General features: G+C 40.5%; 1 protein-coding gene and 1 long non-coding RNA gene across 3 annotated transcripts in view; one reads left to right on the forward strand and one right to left on the reverse strand.

Moving 5' to 3' along the window:
* POU6F2 (POU class 6 homeobox 2) overlaps positions 1–21,516 on the reverse strand; it is a 311,497-nt gene that overhangs the window by 236,878 nt on the left and 53,103 nt on the right. The gene's annotated exons all lie outside the window — the stretch shown is intronic.
* On the forward strand, positions 14,623–15,516 carry LOC118162916. Its single transcript, XR_004748714.1, has 3 exons — positions 14,623–14,701; positions 15,011–15,097; positions 15,240–15,516. It is a non-coding gene; the product is annotated as an uncharacterized LOC118162916 (long non-coding RNA).

Here is a 21,516-nt window from a genome sequence, read left to right on the forward strand (position 1 = left end):
AGGAAGGAAGGAAGGGAGGGAGGGAGGGAGGGAGGGAGGGAGGGAGGGAGGGAGGGAGGGAGGGGCCAGAACTGCTAACTCAGCTAGTACAATTTTCCCTATATATATGCATGCTGGAAAAATAAACACTCTTGTATAAATTAAACCAACACATTTCCCCTGATTGTGAAGAGATCAGATCTGGCGGCAGTTTCCCAGTACTTACAAAAATATACAAACACAAAACCAACCCAACACAGAAGTTATTCTAGTTTTTGTTATCTGTGCTTGACAGACATATGTCCTATTAGCTTCCATGTGCCTTAGAGATGTTGAAAACTCTCCCTTAATTTTCCACTTATTTTCTTGAATTCTCTTCCCCTTCAACTATCTTGATATTTTCTAAATTTTCTGGAAAGCTTTCTTTATTTTATTCTCCCTCCCCTCCAATACATGGTTATAAAGATCAATTGGTCATGAAAGACCAATACTGGTCTTTCACCAAACAAATAAATCCTTGAGTTTTCCCAAGCTCTGAAGTATGGACACGTTCTGCCTCCAAATGCGTTTAAATAGTAAGTTTAAATAAGTTTAAATACTAAGTTTAAAATCTGCTTGTTTTACGCAGGTATCAAGACACTGCATTAGTTGTGCCTGGAACTATGTTATTTTATAACTTCTCTGAAGGTTGAATTCTAACTTGCATGAACACAGACCACAGGAATATGGCATCCATGAAGACATGGTGCATGCTGGCTTTTGCAAAAGCTGTTAATGAGCTGTAGTGAAATGGTAGCTGTCACTTTGCGTTGGATCAGAGCAATCTGTACAATGTAAGGAAATTAAAAGCTCCCAGTGGCAATGGATCCTGTTTCAGTCATTAGCTGCTAGGGAGTGACAGAGACCATTCAGAGGACCAGCCCCCGTGAGGTTCTTTGGTCCTCGGGGGATTCACCGCTAATGCTGTTTTATGCCCCACTTCTTTGTGATGCAGAGTGAGCACAAATGAATTGCTATTTAATTTATTTATTTAGGTGCAGCTAACATTGCAGGGCAAACAAAAAACATTGGGGGGGTGGGAACAAACACAAAACATAGATGCATTAATCTAACAAGATGGCCACACAAGTCATTTGGTGAATGCCTGTGAAATACCTACATGGATGCATGAGTGGTAGATACATTATTATACAATGAATATCAGACATATACTTCCCAGTCCTTTGCTTTTTTCCTTTGAAGTAGGTCCACTGAGACTGAATTAGAAAAGCAAAACCTCCATTAAGTCTTATTTCAGTATGACACATATGGGAGAAATATCTATCTATCTATATTTTAACAGACAGTCTGAGAATATTTGCTTCAATCTTTGTGTTTCAAAAGAGAACGAATCAGGCAGAAGGACATAAGGTTACAGATTAGTCCTGGTCATTGCTCAAAGAGTGTGGGTTATAAATAATAAAGGAGAAAAGGGTGAAGGACACTAAAACATAACTTGGGGCCCACAATGGAATAATCAAAGCAATGAATCTAATTTCAGCTTAAAACCAAGCAACTTTGGATTGCATGTCTGTGGGCTGTTCTCTTCTGAAATACAGGAACTAATACACTAACACATATGCTATCCACACATTTATAAGTTGCTCCATAATAAGAACAACTCTTGCTTTTTAGATGACAGAAATATTTGTGTGCATGTGTGTATACATATTGATAGTCCCTATATATTCTTTAAAAGTTCTATGCTAAGCAGAAGACAGTCAGTTGTCAGTAAGCCTAAACATACGTACGTGTGTGTTTGTATGCAGTTATAGATACACACCTACACATATGTGCACTATTTTTCTCATTATTAGAGAACTGTTTTTGAAGGGCAATTGGTGGGGCTAATCCTGCCACCCTGTCATATGACAGTTACAGATCTGACATACTTGCAAGATCAGGCATATTAGGTGAAATACTGCAAGGTGCTGAGAGGCAAATATCTTCAATACACAACCCTTCTCCCTTGTGGTGAGAGGGCTCTGCACTGCTAAAGAAGCAGTCACCCTCTGGCAGGATCAGCTTCGAAAAGGTCTTTTGCAAGATTGTTTTTTAGCCAGATAACTCGGTGTCAAAATGAGGCAAGCAAGAAGAGAATCACTCAGTGAGCACTTTTAAAATTATGAAAGGGTCTGAAAGATAATTTTCTCCAGACTCTTGGTTCAGAAGCTTCTAGGTCTGACCCCTGATCTGTTGCTATAATGGAAAATCTCACTATTCCAGCATGAACAGGATCAGGCCATCTGTTTACCTAAAGTATAAGCTTTCCTAAGGATGGCCACTGACTGTAGGAGATGAAATTTGCAGACAATCCTGGGGCTAAGGAGATTTTCCTCCTTCATACATTTCATGAAAATATGCTTAGTACTTCACGTGCTCAAGCTAAGGCAAGAGCCACATCTTGCTCAGGTCACTCGGCCAAAAGAAAAATCAGATTGTCATCAAGCATCTAAAAACTGGGAAACACACTAAGTTTACCTGGGCCAGAGGGTTGTCACCTTATAACCTGAAAGCAATCAGCAGTGCGATCTTAACACCCTGACACAAAAAAGCAATCTGAGGCAGCAGAGATGAGACCGTATGGCACAGCACCAGCTCCAAACAGTGCCCCTCAGTGGGACCTGGATTTCTTGATTCCCTGCACAGCTCAGATGAGTAGGCGGTGGGCTCCTCTCAGCCCAGTGAGTACCATGTGGCCAAGATGTATTTTTCTAGGGGATTTTGAAATCTGAAATTTCTTACCCAACAGAGTCATTTCTGGCCTAAAGGAAGAAGTAATTTTCTTCAGTTGCTACTGGCCTGTCCAGTTTGTACCTGCTAGCACTGTTTTTCTCTCACACCCAGGCTAACCCTCACCAACCCCCCTCTCTGGACTCGGTGTTTGAGGCCACAGTGGCCACAAAATTATGGAAAAGCAACAGGGGAAATCCTGCTCAGTCTCTACACCTGAGCTGAACCACACTGTTGGATGCAAGCTAGACTCTGCCAGTAGTTTCGCTGCCAACTACTAACACAACGGAGTGTGAAAAAGATTTCTAAATAGAGCCAAAGTTGGGCAGATTCTAAAAGAGCCACTTATAGGACACTAGCCTAACAAATCTTTGTGTTCTGATATGAGAGAGACCAGCTAAAATAAATCAGCAATACTGGGCAATACGTATTTCCCCACTGTTAGTTCAGGGAATGGTCAAATCCTTACAGGCTCAAGTTACCCTCAGGCAATCACATGACATGGGAAATTTTAGTTTGGAATTTAAAGACTAAAACTGGAGCTTAATAAAATCATAAAATTTTGAAAACATGTTCTTACAGTGGAAAATATTTGGCAACCCTTGCTATATGAGATTCTTCTAGTTACTTACAACTTAGAAAAAGTTTCAGAACCATTCCACGTTAAATTTTCTTCTCAGATCAAACACATGTATATCTGTAGACTCATTATTATTACGAGAGTGAGACTTGTACCCTTGCTACAAGCTTTAATTATCTGCCATAATAGTTAATAGAATGGTAATCACAAAGGGTGATTCACAAACACAATTTTAAACAAAATCTGAAAGAGAAAATTGCAGGATTTCTCTCTGACAAATGTGAAATTGTACAAACGTCAGTACATGTAACTGTAAATAAAATAGAGGAGAAAAAAGCTCAGAATAAAGGTCAGTGAAAACTGAAATTCTCCCTCCTAGATGTAATACAGTATATAAAGTTATTACCAGGCCTTCCAGGCCTTGCACAACTTTGCCCCTTTCTACATCTCATCTCTAGATGCTCATGACCTCTGCTTTGCCAGCTCAACTTACCTTTTCGCTATCTAAGGTGTTTATATAGCCCCCATTAATGTAGTACTGGGAAATCTCACAATCTTTTAATGTTTTTATCACTGTGAGACAGGGAGAAACTATTATCCCTACTTTATAGGCAGGAAACCTAGGTAGAGCAAGTACTTCTGAAGTGCTTAGACTCTATCATTAAGCTAAAGTGCTTGGAAACTCTTAGGAGAAAGTCCACAGATATACGAAACTGCCTTAAATTCATGTCCTTTAACTTTATTCTTTTATTTGATCCTCCTCAGCTATTTTGAGGGTCCATCATTCCATACACATATGGTACTAAAACTCAGTGGAAAAAAATCAATGGAAGTTAACCTCTTAATACCTTACAGAACAGATTTTTAAAGGTATTTAAATACCTAGCTCCCATGTTTAAATAATTATGACCCTAAATCACTCCTGAAAAAAATAGCATAGATCTTGACTTACCTGTAAAATCTGGACTGCACCCACTGGAGTCATAAGAAGCATGCAAACTACGAAGAAACTGTGACTTGAACCCTGAATTCTTGAGTCCTTTGGGAAGACCTTCTTTAAAGCACCATCTTTTCTCTGTTACTTGTCATAAACTGCCTGGCATATTTTTATGCTCTAATTCTGTTCACTGAAGCAAATTCCCAAATCTGGGAGCTCATTCATTCAGTTCCTCTGCCAAAAACCCTTTTTATACTAATTTCTGTCTAGCCTACTGCTACTCACTGCCTCTGAAACTTTCCTTTGAGTTCAAGTGAAATAATGTCATCCTACATATTAAGAATTAGAAGATGCATGGTAAATCCTAGTTTCTATCTTTCCTAGATAAAGAGCTTCCAATTTTACCTTAGGTAACCTGCCTTGCTCCCTGATTGAGCTCTCCTGGCCCAAGTTCTGCAGCAGGAGGTTGAACTCTGCTGTACTCCCAGGAAGTGCGAGAAACATCCAAGCAGTTCAACTATATTTTTAAAATAACTGAATGAAGTATGAAGAGATATATTTTTTCCTCATTTAATTAATTTTTAACCTTCCACCAAATTTTATAGTGGCATACTATTCTTTATTTATTTATATTTTTATTTTAGTCAGACATTGATCAGCGTCACAAGTTTTGAGAGAACAAGGTTGAGGTTTTAACTGCACGACATAGAATGAGAGGAACACATTTGGTGAGCAAGAAAGTGACTTGAGAGTATTTGGGAAAACAAAACAAAAATTTCTTGCTGCTTCTGTTGAATCAATTTGTAATAGAAAAAACATAATTTCTAGTATCATCATAAAGACTCAAAGAGTCATCTCAACGTGAGACAATTCCCACATCCGTTAGCAGAGACTTGAGCAGATTCACAGACCTCAGGTAGATGTCAGTGCATCACTTTACACTGTTCAGATTAGAGTTTTTCTTTATGGCTATACGAGGTTTGAATCTTTCACTTATTGTTTTATAGATGCCCAGACCTGGTATTCGCTAATAGAAAAACATCAGTAGGAGGCCAAATCCTCCTAAAGATATGGCAACTGTAATAGTTGTTTACAGGCAAGAAAAATATCCTCAGCTCTTGCTCAGTGTTTACCGCAGTATTTTCAAATGCAAAAGCAAAGGCCTGCCTTTCTTTACACTCTTACACCATTTTACATGCTTAACAGGTAGCATTTCCATTAGTTACTTAACAAAGGGAGGAACAGATAACTTCTCTCTCTAATGACAGAGCAAGGAAATGGGATATGCAAAGGTCATCCCCCCAACCACCCCCCCCCCCCCTTTTACACTGTCAGCCCAAATCCCTTTCCAGATTAACTCAGTGTGATGTTCTTCAGTCCCTGTCCTGAACTGCCTTCTAAAATTATTGTGAGCTACTGAGCATAGCAAGTGTTGTGGATGCAAATCAGGCAAGACAAGTGTGCAGCCTACATAAAAATATATGACATTTGTTACTTTGTAGTAAAAAAATCTATGCCTGTAAAATATAAGTGCAGTATTTTCATAAGAAAAGATTCATTTGATCTTAATTTAATTTGATCCATTAAGAGCCATTTGCATGGCTTGCAAATTTTTTGAGTAAACCATTATATACACAAATTATGAATTTATAGAAATTGGGATTAAATGAGGAGGCAACAACAAAAATTATATAAAAACAGTTTCCTTTAAGATGTGTGCACCTAGAACACAGGGCTATTGTTATGGGGGGCTCCCTTCTGAAAGGGACAGAGGGACCGATATGCCGACCGGACCCAACCCGCAGAGAAGTCTGTTGCCTCCCTGGGGCTCGGGTGAGAGACTTTGCCACAAAAGTCAAGCGCCTGGTACGGCCCACTGACTACTACCCGCTACTGGTCTTTCAGGCTGGTAGCGATGAAGTAGCAACGAGAAGTCCGAAGGCGATCAAAAGAGACTTTAGGGATTTGGGGTGACTACTTAGAGGATCAGGGGCACAGGTGGTGTTTGCCTCTGTCCTTCCGATAGGGGGGATCGAAGCTGAAAGGCGTGCTGTTCACATAAACTCGTGGCTTCGAGACTGGTGTGACCGGCAGAATTTTGGGTTCTTTGATCACGGGAAGGTCTATGCTACACCGGGCCTGATGGCACCGGATGGGATGCGCCTCTCTCGGAGAGGGGTAAGGATCTTTGGTCAGGAGTTGGCAGGGCTGATAGATAGGGCTTTAAACTAGAGTCGAAGGGGGAAGGGGATAAAACCAGGCACGCCGGTGAAGACCTAAGGGATGGTACGCTAGAATCAGAGGGGCTATGTGCCAGTGAGGTCCTTCGGTCAGATCCACAAGGTGCTGAGTGTAAGGAGACGCACCTGAAGTGCTTCTACACGAACGCACGCAGCATGAGGAATAAAATGGATGAGCTAGAAGTCCTGGCCCAGTCCCGCAACTACGACATCATCGGCATAAGCGAAACCTGGTGGGATGAGTCCTGTGACTGGGGTGTTGCGATAGATGGTTACAGGCTCTTCAGGAGGGACAGGCAGGGTAGGCGAGGTGGTGGGGTGGCGATGTATGTGAAGCAGGGGCTGGACTGTGTGGAACTTCAGGTCGGCAATGGCAAAGTTGAGAGCCTCTGGGTAAGGATCAAGGGACGAACGAATAAAGGGGATGTCGTTGTGGGAGTCTATTACAGACCGCCTGGCCAGGACGATAGCGCCGATAAATTATTCTTTACAGAACTAAGAGAGGCCTCGAGATTAACTCCCCTTGTCCTTATGGGGGACTTCAACTTGCCAGACGTTAACTGGAAGTGCCACACGGCTGACACGAGCAAGTCCAGGAGGTTCATGAAGCACCTAGATGATAACTTCTTGGTGCAGGTGCTAACGGAGCCAACTAGGAAAGGTGCCCTCTTAGACCTGTTGCTAGAAAACAGAGAGGGTCTGGTGGGAGATGTGGTGATTGGTGGCCGCCTTGGTCATAGCGACCATGAAGTGGTTGAGTTCAAAATTTACGGTGACAGAAGGAAAAGTGCCACCAAAACCTCATCCCTAGATATGGGGAAAGCGGACTTCAGGCTGCTCAGGGAACTAGTCAGCAAGGTCCCCTGGGAAACTGCTCTTGAAGGCCTCGATGTCCACCAGAGCTGGTCATTCTTTAAGCGATGCCTCCTAGAAGCACAAGATCAGGCAATTCCTAAATATCGCAAGTCAGGCAGGCGGGGCAGGAGGCCGGCGTGGCTGACCAGGGACATTCTAATGGAGATTAGGCGGAAACAGAGAGTGTTTTGTTACTGGAAGGAGGGCCAGGTGTCATGGAAAGAATACAGGGATGCTGTTCGTGTTTGTAGGGAGAAAGTTCGTGTGGCCAAAGCACAGCTAGAGTTGAAGCTGGCTGTGTCTGTGAGAGAAAACAAAAAGGGTTTTTTTAGATATGTGAATGGAAAAAGGAGAACTAAAGAATACATAGGGCCGCTCCTTGATAGGGAAGGTCTCCTCACAGACAATGACATAGGCAAAGCAGAGATGCTTAACGCCTTCTTTGCCTCTGTCTTCATTGCCGATGATGGGCTTCGGGACCCAGGGTGCCCCGAGCTGGAGGACCGGGACGGTGGGGATGACAAACTCCCAACCGACCCTGAACGTGTGCGGGATTTGCTACTCCACCTCGATCCCTACAAGTCCATGGGTCCGGATGGGATTCATCCCCGAGTGCTGAAAGAGCTGGCGGACGTCATCGCGGAACCTCTCTCAATTATTTTTCAATGATCCTGGGAATTTGGAGAGGTCCCGGTAGACTGGAAGCTGGCAAATGTTGTGCCGATTTTCAAGAAGGGTCAGAAAGAAAACCCTTGCAATTACAGGCCTGTCAGTCTCACGTCAGTGCCTGGTAAAATCATGGAGAAGATGGTTCTCGAACTTATTGAGGTGCACCTGGGGGACAAAGCAGTCATTGGTCCCAGCCAGCATGGGTTTGTGAAGGGTTTGTGGTTTTGTGGGTTTGTGGGTCCTGCCTAACTAACTTGATTTCCTTTTATGATAAGATCACCCGTATGGTGGACCAAGGGAAACCAGCTGATGTGATTTTTTTGGACTTCAGCAAGGCTTTTGACACGGTCTCCCATAGGATCCTACTGGACAAAATGTCCACCATACAGCTAAATAAAAACATCATACAATGGGTGAGCAATTGGTTAACGGGCAGGGCCCAAAGGGTTATGGTAAATGGGGCTGCGTCAGGCTGGCGGGCGGTCACCAGTGGGGTCCCTCAAGGCTCCATATTAGGGCCGGTACTTTTCAATATTTTTATAAACGATCTAGATGTAGGAATAGAAGGTATTTTGAGCAAGTTTGCTGATGACACCAAACTTGGAGGAGTCGTGGACTCGAATGAGGGTGGAAAGGCCTTGCAGAGGGATCTGGATAGGTTGGAGAGCTGGGCGATCACCAACCGTATGAAGTTCAATAAGAGCAAGTGCCGGGTCCTGCACCTGGGACAGGGAAACCCTGGCTGCACGTACAGACTGGGTGATGAGACGCTGGAGAGCAGCCTAGAAGAGAGGGATCTGGGGGTCGTGGTAGACAGCAAGTTGAATATGAGCCAGCAGTGTGCCCTGGCAGCCAGGAGGGCCAACCGTGTCCTGGGGTGCATCAAGCACGGCATCGCTAGTAGGTCAAGGGAGGTGATTGTCCCGTTCTACTCTGCGCTGGTGCGACCTCACCTCGAGTACTGTGTGCAGTTCTGGGCACCACAGTATAAAAAGGACATGAAACTGTTGGAGAGTGTCCAGAGGAGGGCTACGAAGATGGTGATAGGCCTGGAGGGGAAGACGTACGAAGAACGGCTGAGGTCACTGGGCCTGTTCAGCCTGGAGAAAAGGAGGCTGAGAGGAGACCTCATCACAGTCTACAACTTCCTCGTAAGGGGGTGTCGAGAGACAGGAGACCTTTTCTCCGTTAACACCAGTGACAGGACCCGCGGGAACGGGGTTAAGCTGAGGCAGGGGAAATTTAGGCTTGACATCAGGAGGGGGTTCTTCACAGAGAGGGTGGTTGCACACTGGAACAGGCTCCCCAGGGAAGTTGTCACTGCACCGAGCCTGTCTGAATTTAAGAAGAGATTGGACTGTGCACTTAGTCACATGGTCTGAACTTTTGGGTAGACCTGTGCGGTGTCAAGAGTTGGACTTGATGATCCTTAAGGGTCCCTTCCAACTCAGGATATTCTATAACACTGGCTCAAAACAAGAAACAAAGTATCTTTCTGTTAATTTGTTATGGATATCTACCTCCCCCCAAAAGTGTTTAAATGAAATAATTCAATTAATATACTCCCTACAAAAGTCCAAATCATCCTCTAACTGTGGGGATGTTCTGTCTGAAATACATGACTATTAAGAATTGCAGCCTGCTACTCAGATGTGTTTCTTTTTTATTATTATTTATGTATTTAAAAGAAACATGAAATACTAGTACAGTATATGTTGTGTGTAAGGGAGCTTTATTAGAATAATCTCTCCCTAACGATGCTTTAAATCTAACCCATCCACTGACCCATGAAGGGTAAATGCTAAATTCTCACAGTCAAATATTCATTGTAACTCCTTGAAAAAGATGGATGAGCTGTGGCTCTTCTTTAAATTACTGTGAGATGGATAATAGGTACTATCATCTGGAAGGTGATCACCATCACCAGAACCATCACCTCCCAGCTGTTAAAGATGACTGAATTCTGACAAAGGAGGTTTGTTTACATAGCCATGAAACTGCTATAGTATCTCACTGTCTCTCTTTCACTGTACTTGTAACACTGCTCTCATGAGAAGGTAAATTTCAGATGTTGTGAAAACAGCTAGAGAGTAGACTTTTATTAAACCATCTGCTGTTTTAGAAAGCAACATAAGCTAATAATTTACAAACTGCCAAACCTTTAATCTTAAATCATGAAAAAATTTATTAAAACATTAACCATGAACATTTTGCAGCATGAGCGTTTTTGAAGATCCACTGAAGGCTAAATTCAGTGGGTTTTCTTAAGCTGAGGCAGTGACCACAGGTCTGTAGCTTATGGTGTTGGGTCTTGGCCTGGGCAGCATGTAGCTGAATACCTACAGGTATCAGAGAAGCCTGGCATGAATTCTGGTCCCAGCATCCAGTGCAGTGACTTGCACTCCATAAACTGGGAGTCTTTAAAACTCTGCCAGAAGCTACTGCCTCACACAGGAGCAAGATCTAGGGCCAAAGTAAGAGAGAGCCTGTCTCTCTCTACCAGAAGATTTCCAGACACATGGTAGATGATAGCGCTGAATTTGGCTGGAACCAAGAATTACAATACCACCACAATCTCCCTCTACTCTAGAAAACAAAATAGTCAAGAAACCCACCACCTCCCCACCACTGGCACTGCCACGTAAGAAGCTCGGAATAGTGCAGATGTACTTGAAGGATTTTTACCACAGTTTGTGTGTTACACTCCATGAGTTTTGTGCTGGTCTGACCACTCACTGCATTCAGTCTTTATGGCTGAGAACTGAAGAAGTTCCCCAGACCAGCAGCAAAAGTAGGTGCAAAGGATCTTCCTCAGGCATGTCAGAAGTATCGCACACATTTACACAAAACCTCTTCTCAGTCCTGCAGCTGAGCCAAGCCTGTCATTTCAGTAGGACTGGTACTGCGGAATGAGCTGGCTCTTTATACAGTTCTCCCCCTTCTTGCTGACTTGAATACTAGGTGACTTTCAGGAGTTCACAAACACAAATTTCAAACTCCAGTCACTACTGCTTCAAGAGACTGTCCTGATGCTCTTGCCATATTTGCTTAGTGAGGCATCTTGCCTCCTAAAGAATCTGATTATTTTTTAAGGCTTTGAGCCAGATTTCAACCATACTAAAACAGTACTTTGGCCTCAAAATTGCAATCTGATATCTTATCAGAAATATAGGTCCAATCACATTAATACCACAGTAAGTAAAAATATCAATTACTTTAATGCTATAGAATTGCCTTTAAATGATGAGCTCATGTGATCCTAGCTGCAAGAATCAGAATTAAAAAAATGTCTGATCAACCCACAAATACTGCCTAGTATGTGACAAAAAGAACCAACCTAATTAACTGCATAGAGAAACAAGCAATCATACTATAGTGGGTCAGAGCAGACAACTCCTAGTGACTACTTCTCAAGTCCTGCCTGCTCTCCAAAATGCTTGCAGTATTTCCCAATATTTCCCAAAGTCGTTTAACTCTAGTTTAATCAGATAGCTATGATTTAATACCAAGGGAATTATTTAAGTATGATACAGATAATAAAAGAGTATTTAAATCTGATGTTAAATGAAAATGGAAAAACAACATGTGGAAACTTTTCCTAATTTTCTTGGTTTTAAGAGCCTAACTCTCTATAAAGGAAAATGATACTCAATGATCTGAAGCTTAATTTCATATTTTTAAGGGAGCTTCAGAATTTAGAAATAAAATGTGCTAGAGAAGTGAAAAGGATCACATTATTAAAATGTGAAATACTGGGGAAAGTTCAGAGTGACTTGGAATGAATGTAGAACAAAGCAAATTCAAATAAAATTTAAGAAGAATAAACCAACTGTTTTAAAACAATGTAGTATAAAATATAAGATCATTATAAATCCCACATTTCATAGTATAAATACAGCTAGTAAATTTATGACTGCACTTTCAACCACTAGTCTCTAGTCTCTTTTCCCTGTTACAGTCTTCAGAGTACTTGGATTTGACCTCTGAGCTGTGTAACATTTTTTTATTTTTTTTTCCTCTTTCTACATGGGAAACCTAGAGAACACTAAGTGCTTTACCCTTACCATCTCATTTTGTTCTTTCTTCCATATGACCCTTGGGTGTACAGGTTATAATAACTCTGTTTCAAATCCTGTTGCAGTTAGTGCAGCTGTGGGAATCTTACAGTCAACATCTACCATATCACTAACTACTGCATTCTTGATCAGGAGGAACAAGCCAAAAGAGGTAAGTAGTTACAGAGATTAGAACGCTTAACTATCTCCATCGTAATAAATAAAAACAACTTTACTCCTTATCACAGTTATGTAAACATATGTACAAGGAAAACCATATACTCTTCTTTAAAACATAACTATTTTAGTTTGAGGATAGATTTTGGCATGTCCTCTAAGATCAAATTTAACTTTATCCTTGGGAAATCTAATGATTTTATTTCTTCTTCTGTAAACATTGCATGATAGTTATGGTTTAATAAATTTCACTCATCACTATATACCACAGATCTTATTTATTCACAATTGATTAAAATGAGAAGTGTTTCACAAGTAATAAAAGGGAAACAACTCCTAAAGATGTATCACTGCTTTAGTTTACATTTCCCACAGCATGGCTCACCAAGTCTATAATGTATTTTTCACTCTCTAGTGTTTGCTCAAGGACTCTCAAACACAATATAAATTCCTCTGTCAAACTACACAATTATTTTTACTAATCCATTGAGAATGGCAGAAGCTGAAGCATTTGAACTGAGGCAGCCTCATACAATAATCTAACAGTTCATTCAAGCAGGTGCAGGAAGTGTTATGTAAATTCCAACTAACTTCTTTTTTATGCATGAGCACCTCACATTAATATTTCTCAGGCATAAAATTCATTCCTTTGACAGTCACTACTAACTCACCATAGTCAGTTATCACCAGAGCAGTATCAAACTGTACACACTACAAATGGAACATGTTTTCCCAACTACTTTAGTTAAATGGACAATAACTGTAAAGGAAGACTTAGCCTTAATACAGAGAAGAAGAAATAATCAGAAATAGCAGCATGGTGCTCCACAATAACCACCACCAGCTGGTCATGCATTTGAAAGTTATACATTGAAGATCTTCTTCTGAGATAAACTTGAAGGGCCTTCTGCAAAAACTCCAAACACCAGGAGAACTCAGAGAGTATGAACATTACCACTACATTTTGGAAATGAAAGTGTTTCCTTATCCATGGCAACCAGAGTTTGTTCTTTATTTTGAGAAATAAACACGATATTTTTGCCAGGATAAAAGCCTGTTAATTGCCTGTTAAGTGCCTTACACTTGTAAGATCTATTTGTCCTAACAGACAGTGCCAATCAGTCTTCACAGGCTCTTAAGGCTGAGGAAGGAAGATCTGAGAAGAAAGCTTTCCTCACTGTTTAAGGCTGGGGGGTAGGGGAAGCTTAGAGGAGCCCCTCCACACCTCAAACTTCATAGAATTCACAGGTATGGAGAAGTTCACAATGTGCTTCCAAATCTGGGCCACACAGCTTGTGAAAATAGCACCCATCTTTTTACCACCCTAGTCATCACAGGCAAATACTCCTTTACGCATATATTTCTTTCAGCAACATGGTTCCAAGTGCAAGACCATTCATCCATAGCAGAGTCTCTTCGCATTCAGCAGACACCCAACAAAGTGGTAGAGAGAACCTCTCACTGATACCTACACTGGACAAGTCATCACCATTGCATGGGCTAACAGAGGCTTATAAAGCCCACAAAGTCCAACACCTAGGGATCAAATTGCCAGCTTACTCTCCAAAGAGAACAAGCAGGGTAACTGCATCTACTGCACTCAGAACTTCCCTGAGCAGCCTCCACTACCATAGACTCCAACACCTCTCCCAAAGACCAAGCTACTGCAGCAATGTAAGGTCTTTAACACTTAGTTACAGGAAAGTGCAACTGGCACTGCCTGAGGCAAACAAGCTAAATCCAAACTCACAAAAATGTATGCATTAAAAGGGGACACTGAAGATGAATCAGGGAAAATGTTTTGCACTGAGTAAGATACAATGTAGAAGTGTATTTGTTCACAAATACCAAAGTGTTTATTGTTAAGATACTTAGAGCAATTTTAATGATCTAAACTATAGTTTCTATTTCAGCTGTGAATGCAACATACTGTATTAAACTTAACTGTAACAAGAGCAAAGGTTTATTAGCTAGTTTACAAAATCTCTCAAAACAGGTCAATAAAGAGTGGGGAATGTCAGCTAAAACTGTGACTTACAGCAATACATGATTATAAAAAATAAATGGTTTTATGGGTTTTATATTGCTGTGCTGTATTTGAGATAAAAAACATAATCCCAAAGTAGAAAAGCCTTTCCCGCATTGCACCACAGGTAGATCTGTGTTAAGTAGTCCTAACACATTCCCATCCTGCCAAGAAAGCATTTTGCACACACTGAGTTTGGGTGTAAATGGCCTTAATGAGGTTAGGCAGAAATTAGCTCTTGTATAATATAGGCCAGATGCTTGCAATCTTTACTAAATTAATATAAATAAATACTCCTTCTAGCAATAAGAGCTAATGCTATCCTGTATAGGTAGATGAAAGACCAGGAAAGAGGACTGTCACCTCACACGTGTGCATTGCAATCGTCCCCAGCTCATACTGATGCAAAAGGTGAGAAGGATCACACCCCAAAACAGGGTGACTTCTAAGGTTGCAAGTACTTCTTCAGTTGTATAGCTGTTGTAGACACAGCCTCTAGACCCACCAAATCCTTGTGTGCATTTCATTCAGCTCCCTTGCACCTCTTGCACTCTCATCCTAGCATGTGAAGGCACCGCTTAGTGCCAAGATCACTGGCTCCCTCCACACACCAAGGCCTGGTAGGATGATCACAGCACTTCTCTCAGAGTTACTACTTATTGCCACCTTCCTGGGCAAGCCTCCCTTAACTTCCCTTGACAGTTCATCATATCCTTACAGCAAAACCACTCCCTGTCACCTTACAGGCCACGTAACCCAATCACATGGCATGGAATAGGAATTCTCATGAACTAAGCAAGTTGAGAGGTAAGCTTTTTATCACTTCATGTTATTAAGTTTGATTTTATTGCTGAAGATTTGACTTTATTTTTTTAAGAAATATAGCATGGTATTGTTATAAAGATTGAAGTATTTTGGCATTGCTTTTTGATCTCTGCTTTATCTACAGTTCATAACTAAAATTACATTAAAGAAAAACAAAGTGGAGTAAACTGGCATGGATTCTTGTAAAACTCCATGCTTCGTGTGGCTAAAATATGCACCATTGGCAGCCACTAACATGCATCACAGAAGTCCCCACTTTGGACGGTAGCAGTCCAACAAAATGACCTACAAAAATCCTAAATGACTACTGACTATTTTGGAAGTGCTACTTTCAGGAGCTGCATTTTCCACCAGGAAGACACATTTATAAATATATTCTCTGAATCCATTGTCACCGCCCAATAAACAAGCAGATTTGGCTCTTACCTGCGCTTACATGACCATTTTCTTTAAGAAGAGGCAGGTTGGACTGGAAAGATTGGAGAGTTATTTCAGAACCAGTATCACAGCATATGAATAGGAAAGGCCACTGAGCATGTCCCCAGCATGTAACAGATCCACTAATACATTCTATTATTTTTATGATGCACTAGGTACTTAAACAAAATTGTCTTTCTGGAAGACTGACAAATAGCTAGACTTTGCTGCTTCTGCCTCTACACACAGTCCTTTTCAATTAAAGGAAAAAAAAAAAAAAAAAGAACAGTAATAACCTCCTTCCCCTTCCTCCTTACAGCTGACTAGAGAGATACCTACGTTCAAAATGCCACAAATTTCATTATCTCATTATTTTGTATTGGTACCTGAGCTTCACAGTGGGTGAACCTGAGACAGACAGTCTCTGGGCATTCACGTCCCCTTTAATTCATGTTAAAAACAAAAAAGACCCTCTAGTAAAAAATAAATAAATAAAAACTCAGAAATAGTTCTAACTGTATTAAACTGTACTACTTGAAACGGCTGTGTTTTGATTGACCAGTTCTAGCTGCTATTCTTAAGCCTTTATCTCCTACAGACTGACTCTTTACAGCTGTAACCAGTGCCACTTGTTTTTACTGAATTTTAATGGGCTTTATTATAACATACTCTGAATAATTTAAGAGGGTAGCCTTCCTGAAGTCACTCCTGGGTTGGATTACACACTTGCAACCTGTGGGCTACATCACACAGAACATGAACTCAACACAGGCTAGCCACCTCCAGAAAAGCATTTTTTCCCATATTCTAAAACATGTGGCATGTCTTCCTATAGGAAAACAAAGTATAGTAGAAATGTAATACTGCCGATTATGTCCAGTACTTAAAGAACGTATTTGCAATTTGCAAAATGAGTGAGCAACCTGCTTCAACTCCTGCCGTAGTATCTAATATCAGTATGTAGTTATTACTGCGTTCAGATATGTTACTTCCTTACTTCCTTCAGTGAAACTGAATGGATCTGTATGTATGTTTTTTGGAGATGTATGGCTTAAATTCTAGTATCAGAGTCTGTTATTAAGGATCAAGGAACACAAAGAAAGAAGGATATGCAAAACTAGCAACTAGCTTCTATTTATATATTATTTTTTTTACTTAATACTTTTTACTTAACTGTCTGTGAGTGAAGAGCTGGTGAAAAACTTTTCAGGGGAGAGGAAAAGGGGAGAGAAATATGCTTAAGAAATATGGCAATGATTTAAAAACCACAAAGTTTTATTTCGTAGACATGGGTTTCATTATTTATTTAGTAGCTAGTTCAATAATTTCAATAATTCTACTAGGCCTGAACAACAGCTCCACTTCAAAAGAAAACCCACAAAAGCATTTACAAAATTGGATAAATGTAACTTTTTGTGCATGTGTGTGTGCACGTGTATCTGCTTGTCAGGGACTGATATCCTGTGTTATCCAGTGTTAGTTTAGCAGAATTTTATCAATGATTTAATAAGCTGTTTGTTGGGCACGAATTTTCTAAGAGGAGATGACAAAGTCAGAGACAGTTTAAAAAAGAAAAACAGTTGAATGGTAACACAAAAAGCTTGAATTGTATCTTCAGAAACACATTTATGCATGCTTATTCATTTCCACTTACCCATGAAAACAATGCAGAGTCAAGTCATGTAAACACTAACCCAGAAGCATACAGAATTACCCAGTGTCATTGTGCAGGAGCTTAAAGAGGCACTTACTTTGCATAAGTGCACGTTCCTCCTAGTCTCCTTGCAGATTAGTGAAGGCTTTAAGGGAAGATTCCTTTGTGCACATTGAAAATGCACAACTAATGTCTTAATTTACCATTCCACCTTTTCCAGTATGGTTTTCGAATTCACAGAACTGTTTATTTTATAAATATATATATGTGTGTGTGTGTGTATATATATATATGCATATATATATATATATTTTTTTTTTCTCCTTAGAAACACTATAATGTTGCAAACCAACTGGGAAGTACTCCTTCTCACAACTTCCTATGTGAACTTTCAGTTTATCACAAGATGCCTTTTCAAAAGTAGCAGGTAATTCTTACCAGAACAGCTTAGAGTGGTTCAGAGAGCAGCTGGGGGTGCAGCACAGAGCAAATCAATGTAATCACTTCAGCAAAAGCTACTACCCATTCCTGTTACTTGTATGAGGATAGGTAGAAATGTAAGACATCCATAATGCGTTAATCATAATGCCTTTTCCATCTTCATTTATGGGAATTCATTTGCATTTCCCGGACCCTGCTATGAATGCTTCCAATGGACTGCACAACAGCTACCCTTTAAATACTTTTTAAACAGAGAGTGGCTGCTCAAAGTAGGAATTGTTTGGTTTGTTCTCTGGCACCGTGCATCTGTATTAGCTTCCCTGCATGTATCCTGATAACTCCCACAGTTTGGGGCCTGAGAGCAGATGGAAAACAATTTACAGACCTTTAACAGTATTTGTTATTAGTGTTTGTCTTCTGCACATTCATGCTTGAAGAGAGAGCTGACAGGACAACAGCCTTAGGCGCAGGGAAGGAAGCCTCATAGAGTAGCAAGGAAGGGACTGAGTAAGAAGGACACACAAGCAAACTAGGACAGATTCAAGCAGGGCTGAATTTATACCAAGGGTACTGTAACTCAGCAGTGACCCTTCTCTCCCCTCCCCACACACTACAGCATTTCAGGATCTGCTCTTTAATGAACATAAATAATGGGGAGTTTCACTTCACTAAAATACAGACATGCACATAGTGACAAGAGTCAGCACAAGCCTATATGTTTCTAGTGAAAGAAATCATGACAAAACAGGCCCAAGCTGGCCCACAGACCTAGTAAAAATTTAGCAAATAAATCCTGCCCTAGTAGAAATCAAAGTCTGATCAGAATCCAAGCCTTTTGTAGTGACCACCTGCACTCTCCAATGGCACTATGGATCTTGCACAATTATGTTCATGCTGCCTTTGGGTCATATTTGCCTTTCAATCTTTGCCACTCCTTAACATTCTGACAATGACCATCCTGCAAAGGAAGCATCTCCCTGCATCCCCACTCAATCTCAACCAGAGGATGCTGGTTTTCCAATGGACAGTGTGGAGCAGAGCAGGAGTGAATGCACAGGCAATTGTACTGATGTGGAGACAGCCATAAATAAGTTCCCTTCCAGAATAATTCAGTAGAAAGAAGCCAAATTTCTAAATATAGATAGGTCTTATGAATAAAGCAGGGAAGTTTTTTTCAGTGTGATCAAAAAATACTGTTTATTCTGGACATAACAGTCTGGCAGTTAAAACACCTACAGCTGCTTAAATGCACACTCACTTCTCCTTATAAGTTCCCTAGAAATACTGCACACTGTATTGATATATTATATATACAAAGGCATTTACATGTGTGGGAGAGCGAATTCTTTTGAGAAGACACTCTGCACTGCAGCATAAATACTGTACCGCTGAGGTGGAAGTTGTTAGCGTATCTTACCAGTAGGTCAGTCAGTGATTCCATCTGTCTTTTTGACAATTTGTTCACAGCTTCCTAATTCCCTTGCGGTTTCTTGTTCAGTGAAAACCCTTGGAACGCACCGTGATTGCAGGTTACCTTTTCTTCAGCGTTGTACAAAAGCAAGCCACAGAGCAGAGTTTTTCCATGAGGCCAAATGCACGTTCCTTCATAGTTCTTCCTATTAAAGCTGATAAATTCCTGATTCAAAATTCAGAGCAGCTCCAACCAATTCCCTCAGCAGTGGCTCCTCTTTAAGAGGGGTTAAACAGCCTCGTATCACATTGGCTTCAACAGGACATGAAGTTGTCTGGCCCACCAGCTTACATGGTCCATCTATGGTTTGTATAGTGGAGCCTGTTTCAGGCACAAGATACACTGATGGCACAAACTGGTCTTTTTATTTGTGTTGCTTAAATCAAAGTCAGAAACAAGGAAAACAATTTTACTCCATCCCACCTGCGTGTTCCTGTCCCTGACAGTTCCTCAAATTCCTTGTTAGAAAACAGAGCTGTATAATGCCAAAAGAGGTGGCAAGATCCAGATGACATAAACATAATAGCTATCGCAAAAAAAAAAAAAAATTCTCAGAAAAGTTTCATTCCTGACATCCAATAGAGATGCCAAAAAAAACTTGTTGAAGCTCCAGTATTATTTTCTTTCCTGAAAAGCTAGGAGCTTGTACAAGCAAAATGCTGGCACATTTTAAACAGCCTCGATATTCTTTCCAAGACTTTACTCTACTTAGCCAGTCAAAATTGCAAAGGACTAAATTCTGCCCTCACTCATCTTTAGGGCACCCGCATTGAATTTAGTAAGACAGAAGACGTGAAAATAAATACAACTTTCAGCCCATCCATTTTGTTGAGGATTTTGAGTACAGTGTGCCTAGACAGACAGACATTTTGCTTGTTAGCATTTCAGGTCTAGGTTCTCTACAGCAGTGGTCTCCCAAGTGGGGTGCACAAGACATTGCACTGGGGGTGTGGGAAGCAAATATTTTTTGTACCTAAAATAACGTTTCAAAAACCACACATAGCATTTTTCATCTTTATTTCATCCTTTTTAATTTTTATTTTTGTGTATGTTTTATAGTGTACATATTATTATGGTAGTAAAACATATAATTTATAAATAAATATACATTATGAGTGCTTATTAAATTTTTTACTGATGAGGTGCACAATCAAAAAGATTTGGAGACCACTGCTCTACAGGTTTTATTAGGTTTTATCTGAGAACACTGTCATACCAAATTATTTTGATAGGATTAATGAAATTGGTTTTCAAATGCTGTCTCTAGTAATTAGTGCTTCTGCCGTTAACCTAACTCCTACTAAAACAACAACCAGAAGAATTGCTTCTCTGGTCAGGTTACCTTTATATTGATGTAATGCTGAGTTCAGCCCCCTAAATCCTCACGCAAACAAAACTTGCGGGGATGAAATCACCAGCCAGGGAAATCCTAATGAGTCTGAGTGGGCCAAGATTTCACCTCTGGAGCTCCTAACATCCTACTCTCAAAGGGGCAAAGGGCTGGGAATACATTTTGCGGTTACATTAAGACAATGCCACTTAGAATAGCTCACTGGTCAAAATATTTGCTAAATAAATAGAGCATGCGTTGTTTTAAGCAAGCTTCCTTTTTTCTTTAAAAAAGGGATTTTTAATGCTTCAACAGTGCATTACTAAATAAACTGACAAAACATCTCGGAACTAACGTAAACGTACAATTTTAATGCCTTCTAATCACACAAATCAACACAAGATTTTTGTACTTCTGCATGACCTTCTTCAAATTATCCCTCCATTTTGGCTGAATCAGAATGAGTGTGGGCTATTTGATAAAAAACACTAAGTGTGTGAAATGAGGGGCCCTCATCGCTTCTGCCAGACTCCTCTTGACAGAATGATGATAGAAGCATCACATCCCTGGGAGAGTAAATGCAAACTGACAAGAGATGAGCCTTTAGATGTTGAATATAATCTTGAATTGTGCTTGAAGTGTCTTATTATCTTGTCTTTTGATGTCTGAAGGGGTGGCTCATTGTTAGAAAAAGGAAAGCCCTTGCACATCTTTGCCATCTTTAAAAATTGTTTGGCCTTTAACAACTGCTTTTCCAACTAATGTCCATTTCTCCTGACAATAAATATGGCAGGTCGTCAGCAAGTGACAAACAATTTACTTTACATGCCAGGCTTTTATGGTTTTTGAGAGCTCATGTGGAAGCATATTTTAAAAAGCACTAGGAAATTAATACCATTATAAATGTTAAGATAGCTGTGTGCGTATATTTTGCTGAGTGGTTATTCATTACTGCTATGTTCTGCAGGTTCTGTTTTAAAGTCTTGTCTTTCCTGCATTCAGACTGCTGTTAAAGTTCTTTATTTATCATTGACTAAAAATAGTCAATGAAAAATAAAGACCAAGAAGCAATTTTCTTCTGCTCTAAA

The sequence above is a fragment of the Oxyura jamaicensis genome, chromosome 2, assembly GCF_011077185.1.
Source record: "Oxyura jamaicensis isolate SHBP4307 breed ruddy duck chromosome 2, BPBGC_Ojam_1.0, whole genome shotgun sequence".
Classification (NCBI taxonomy): domain Eukaryota; kingdom Metazoa; phylum Chordata; class Aves; order Anseriformes; family Anatidae; genus Oxyura; species Oxyura jamaicensis.